The sequence below is a fragment of the Drosophila takahashii genome, chromosome 2L (assembly GCF_030179915.1).
Source record: "Drosophila takahashii strain IR98-3 E-12201 chromosome 2L, DtakHiC1v2, whole genome shotgun sequence".
NCBI lineage: Eukaryota > Metazoa > Arthropoda > Insecta > Diptera > Drosophilidae > Drosophila > Drosophila takahashii.
In genome coordinates this window covers 30,609,676-30,616,095 of record NC_091678.1, presented here as the reverse complement: position 1 = coordinate 30,616,095, position 6,420 = coordinate 30,609,676, and positions in this window count along the sequence as shown.

The window sequence follows — 6,420 nt, the reverse complement described above, 5'->3', positions numbered from 1 at the left end:
CCTTAGAAGGAAACTTTACACTTCTTTGCAGCAATGCTAATACGTTGTTCGAGGGTAAAGCTGCCGATTTCTTTTGGCGGCATCATAAAGCTGTGGGGGTAGTGCGCTGGCAAGAACTTTGTGTAGCACTGAAGAAACAATTCAGGGACTCCAGGACGGACGTAGACATTCTCCAAATGATTAGGGACCGCAAGCAAAAAGAAAAAGAAACTTTTGAAGCATTTCACGATGCGATACTAAAGCTTGTGGACCGTCTAGATCAGCCTATGGCAGAAAAAACTTTAATTGAAATAGTGCGTAGAAACTTACGTCCAGAGATCCAGCATGAGATATTAAATATTTCGTTGGATTCAATGGAAACCCTTCGAGAAATCTGTAGAAAACGGGAATGTTTTCTGGATGAAGTTCGTAAGACTCATGGCTATCAAAAAGCCGCACCGTTTAAAAGGCAGGTAGCAGAGCTCTTAACAGTTGACGAGATGGAAGATAAGTCCGAGTTTGAAGAGGAGGAGTTGAGAGAAATTGGAGCTCTATCCCTTATATGCTGGAACTGTCATAAGGAAGGACATAGATACCAGGAATGCAATTCTAAAATGAAGGTCTTTTGTTACACTTGTGGTAGGCCAAACACCTACAGGAATCATTGTCCTAAGTGTTCAAAAAACCCAGCAAGGAACACCCCAGCCACTCGCCAGCCGATCAGTGTTCCAGCAAATCCAACAGCTCAGAGGGATTGAGCAAGCAAATACAGCAGACTGTCGTTCAGGATTCCTTCCCTAGCGAGGAGCCGATCGAGTTCTGGCATAGGAAGCTCGATGCCTTCATTAAGTATCCCGCTCCCAGCCAAGGAGAGGTACATCGTACGGGGTCCCGTAGTAGTCGACGTTTGAAAGAGTTTTGGAAAACCACCAAGATTATTGGAGCGATTCGTCGAAGCAAAAATGATAAGCGGCCTTATGCGGAAGTAAATCTTCTGGGTAAGGTTAGGGAAGGATTGTTAGACACTGGTGCTGCTATGAGTTGTATAGGCGGAGATTTAGCTAATGAATTTATTTGTAGTAATAAGCCATTTAAAAGAGTGCTATCTAGCGCCTGCACGGCGGATGGAAGCAACCAAAAGATAGTTGGTAAATTTAGCACTAATATAGAGTATAAGGGAGTTGAACATGAAATTGAATTATTTATAATACCTTCACTTAAGCAAGACCTATATCTTGGCATAGACTTTTGGGAGAATTTTAATCTTTTGCCCAGTCCACTGGCGATCGAAGAAGTGGAAGCTGAATCCGAACACCATATCCTTACCCCAGTACAAAGTGCAGAATTAGATAAGACCATCCAAAAATTTCCGTCTTTCGCTGCCAAGGGATTGGGAAAAACAACTTTGTTATCTCACACCATAGAGACAGGTACCGCGAAGCGATCAAACAGAGGCATTTTCCAGTTTCCCCGGCTATAGAGAAGCTGCTTTATGCAGAGATCGATAGAATGCTTCAGCTAGGGGTAATAGAGGAGTCTGAAAGTGCATGGTCGTCGCCAGTCGTTCTAGTCCAGAAGCCAGGAAAAGTTAGACTTTGCTTAGATAGTCGGAAAGTAAACTCGGTAACTGAGAAGGATGCTTATCCATTGCCTCAGATTGATGGCATTCTCAGCCGATTGCCCAAAGCCGTTTTTATAAGTAGTTTAGACTTAAAAGATGCGTTCTGGCAGATTCCATTGGATCCCGCTTCGAGAGGCAAGACTGCTTTTACAGTCCCAGGGAGGCCTCTTTATCATTACAAGGTCATGCCCTTTGGCCTTTGTAATGCGCCGCAGACAATGTCCAGACTTATGGATAGGGTTATCCCAGCTTCTCTCAGAAATGAAGTTTTTGTTTATCTCGATGACTTGCTTGTGATTTCCGACAATTTTGAAAACCATTTAAAGGTTTTGCACACGGTGGCAGGACACATCGAAAAAGCTGGATTGACAATAAATATTGGGAAAAGTCATTTTTGCAAGCGTTCTGTGAAGTATTTGGGTCACATTATAGGAGAAGGTGGAATCCGCACCGATCCCGAGAAAATCTCAGCTATTTCCAATTTTCCCTTGCCAACAACATTAAAATCGCTAAGAAGTTTCTTGGGTTTAGCAGGATGGTACAGGAAGTTTATAAATAATTTCGCAGCAGTAGCAGCCCCATTGACCGACCTGTTAAAACCAAAACAAAAATTTGTAATGTCAGCTGAGGGAAAAGAGGCATTCGGAGTCCTGAAAACTATGCTTTCTACCGCTCCAGTGCTACGTAGTCCTGACTTTACTCGCCCATTTTATATTCATTGCGATGCGAGTAAAACTGGAGTAGGAGGTGTGTTGGTCCAAAAAACCGACCAAGGAGAAGAGATGCCGATTGCGTTTGTGTCTAAAAAATTGAACAGGGCCCAGCGTAACTATACTGTTACGGAACAGGAATGCTTAGCCGCACTAATTAGCATAAAGAAATTTCGAGCTTATGTTGAGGGACTTGATTTCACTGTGATTACAGATCATGCGTCTCTCAAATGGCTAATGACGCAGGGCGATCTAAATTCTAGATTAGCCAGGTGGGCGTTAAAACTGCAGGGTTTTAGGTTCCATATTGAACATCGGAAAGGGAAGTTAAACGTAGTACCGGATGCGCTTTCACGCGTCCAGGAAGATCACATAGCCGGCGTGGATATGCAGAACGGGTTATTAGTCGATTTGGAATCCCCTTATTTTGATTCGCCGGAATACCAGGACTTAAAGGACCGCGTGGCAGCCAACATCGATCAACTGCCGGATCTAAAAATAGTGGATAAATTCCTTTATCGACGTTCAGAGCATACTAAAGGAGAACTCTTGCATGACTCGTATGCGTGGAAGTTATGGCTCCCAAAGGAGTTGATATCCGAGGTCTTGCGCAAGGGACATGATGACCCATTAGCATCTCACGGGGGAGTACATAAAACATTAGAGAGGATTAGGAGATATTTCTACTGGCCAGGTTTAGTTGCGCATGTAAAAGATTACATTGCAGCTTGCAGTCAATGTAAAATGACCAAGGCTCCGAATATTACTTTGAGGCCACCCATAGGGAAACCAGCTGAGTCGCACAGGTTTTTCCAACGTCTTTATGTGGATTTTTTAGGTCCGTATCCTAGGTCAAGAAGTGGAAATGTCGCTATTTTTATTGTTCTAGATCATTACTCTAAATTTGTCTTTCTCAAAGCAGTTAAAAAATTGACTGCTGACGTCGTTATTAAATATTTGCGGGATGATTTGTTTTTCACTTTTGGAATGCCGGAAACAATTGTCTCCGATAACGGATCGCAGTTCAGAGCTGACAGTTTTCAGAATCTTTTGCGGAACAATAAAATCAAACATACCTTTACGGCAGTGCATGCTCCGCAGGCTAACGCGTCAGAGCGGGTTAATCGCTCAGTAATAGCGGCCATTCGCTCGTACATCCGGCCTGATCAAAAGGATTGGGATGAGACCTTAAGTCAAATATGTTGTGCGCTTCGTTCCTCGGTACATTCTGGTCTTGGCACAACACCCTACTACATGGTATTCGGTCAGCAGATGGTGACGTCTGGTGGTACTTACCCATTATTACGATCGTTAGGGTTATTAGAGGATAGGGCATTCATTTTCAATCGGGAAGATTCCTTAGAGTTGGTACGAAAGAAAGCATGCGATATGATGAACAAGCAGAACGAACGAAATGAACGGCATTATAACTTGCGGGCCAGAGAGGTGCAGTACAAAGTTGGCCAGGAAGTATATAGGCGAAACTTTAAACAAAGCAATTTTCAGGCTGGTTATAACGCCAAATTGGGACCGATGTTTGTGAAAGCAAGGATCAGACAGAGGAAAGGAAACTCCATTTATGAACTGGAAGACATGCAAGGGAAAAGCATTGGAACCTGTCACGCCAAGGACTTGCGTCAATAGCAGCTCCGTTTTATCAGTCTTGTGGGTCTTGCTGATGTTTTGTTACCCAACCCCAAGCCTGATTTTGGTAGGGGGGAATTTGTAATGATTCTAGTAGCTGCCCCTAAAATACCCTTAACAAGCTTAGACCAAAATTCCGTTAGACCGTATCCGTAAGATACAGTGGCTGGGCTTCTCCAAATAGGATCGAAAAGATGTCAGTGAGCATCTGCTTAACAGCACTGTTAAAGCTTACAGAGCTCAGATAGGGTCAAAGGAAAATAACGATTAACAGGGAATAGTGTCAATAGCTGCGAAAAGAAAAAGGGAAAGTCAGGTTGCATGGTCGCTGAAGGGCAAAGTTACCTTCTTTTGGTTTTTGATTCTCGAGCAGAGAAGGTCGTAGGTTCGGAGTACTTTTTACAACTCGCTTTTTCAGTGAACTCCAACCTAAAAGTCAGGTCAGGAGCATCACATAAGTTTGCGCGTGTGTCCCCAAAAAGGAAAAAAACCGAAATAAACATAAAAACCTACGGCCATAGCCTAAACAAACCAAATACAAATTAAATGAATTAAATTTTCTGTGCTAAATCCACTGGGTGAGTCTATTCAAGAAGTTAGGTATTTCACAGGTGTCTGAAAGTTAATTTTGGATTAGGTTTCGCGTCCAGATACCTGGAGGCGAAAGTACGGGAAATCTACGGCAAGAAGCTTTCCCATACCAAGCGGGAAAAAAAGCCAGAAGTACGTCGGGAGAGAAGCGGTGCTACAGCCCCAAAAGAGAGAAGAAGAAGATCCAGTTTTCGACATCGCGAGCAGCTGACACGACGACGTTAGAGAGCTGCTAGTTTAAGCCCGGTTTTTTTCGGTCCGCGCGTGCGCTAAAAAGGCCGTTGGGATGTTTGGGGGAGCCTAAGGGCTAATAGGATGCAGTGAGGCAGATTTGTGGCGAAGCAGAAATGTGGAAAACGCTGTGAAAACTAATGCAGTGCCGTGATCGTCCCTAACCCTGTTTCTTGACCCATACCCCAGTTACGTAATTCTATGGTGTTCCGAATCCGGAAAAAGCCATAAAGGCCACGGAAAATGCCCTAAGTTTCCGTCATGTGTCCGTTTCCGGTACGATTTAAATAGCCGGTAATTTTCTGCCCGTTGGAAAATATTCCATCGCAGGCCTATAACAGAAGCAGAGAACAGTGAGAGAGCGTAGCGCAGACAACAACCCGAGAGAGCGGCTCCGTATGCGGTATTGTGTTAGAAAGAGAGAAAGCATAGCTTAAACGCAGAAAAAAGAGCAATGACCGATCAGCGGAGAGCGGGGATGGGAAATTAGATTAGTGGGTAGTTATGTAAGAAAGTGTCTGTTTATATTTTAAGTTTTGTTAGTTTGGAAAAAATGTCCCAATGGCCTCGGTGAGCGTGACACAGTGCGAGTGTGGAAAAAAAATAAATAAAATTACACACATTTTTTTGAAATAATTAATATTTTAAACCCTCCCACAAGACAAACAGGAACGACCTCTGGAAAGCGCTTTCTACGTTGGAACCGATAATAATGTGAGTGATCTTGTTACATTTTTATTATTTGAAACAATTTTTGCGAATTTGAATTTTTGCTTGTGTGTTTTTTTCCATTCGCCTTTATGTAAAGCCACTGTTTGCCAACGATAACATGGGAACAGAAAACCCTTTGTTTACCTTAGTTAACATAACTAAAACTGCTAATTAACAGCGATGTATAAAAGTGAAATTAAATCAGATGGTAAACAAAGTGGTTTTGTTGTTTTGAATTTGAAGAATTAAATCGAAAAAGTACATCTTAAAACTAAATTACTTAAAGAAATATATTTAAATTTATAACTTAAACCTTTTGAAGAAAAACCGAAGAAAGCTATGAAATTTTATATTGTAATTTTTAGTCTGTAATAAATCATTATAATGTTTGCGTAAATACCATCTTCTTGATCCCCGCTAAATAACCCCTAACCCTTAAAACGAAAGGGGCCATGAACAAGGTGAAGTGGAACTTCGTGGCCAAGGTTGGGTGGGCATATTGGGCCGCAACACGATCAGCGGACCCTCTCCGATATCCATATTTTCTTTGCATGTCCTTCTAGCTGTCATACGTGTAACTTGTTCTCTCCGTCCGGTTTAGCATTTTTTTTTGGTTCGTTTTTGCACGTTTTAATTTAATAATAAGATTGTAGGCCTCGTGGTATAGCACCATTATAACATCCCCCCCAGTTGCCGACGAGCCAGTCAAGCCGGAGAAATATCAGACGTGCCGGCTATACCCGAGAATTCCATCTTGCCTATATTGTTTTTAAAGGTTACCCATTACAAACGCACACTAGGAAATTATAAATCCACTTTCTGAATCCACACCAAAAATTTTGCCGTACATTCAGTTGTATGGGCGTTACACCTCTTAGTGTTTATATTCTCTTTTATTATACCTCAAAGGATAGAATTTATAGAATTTTTTCC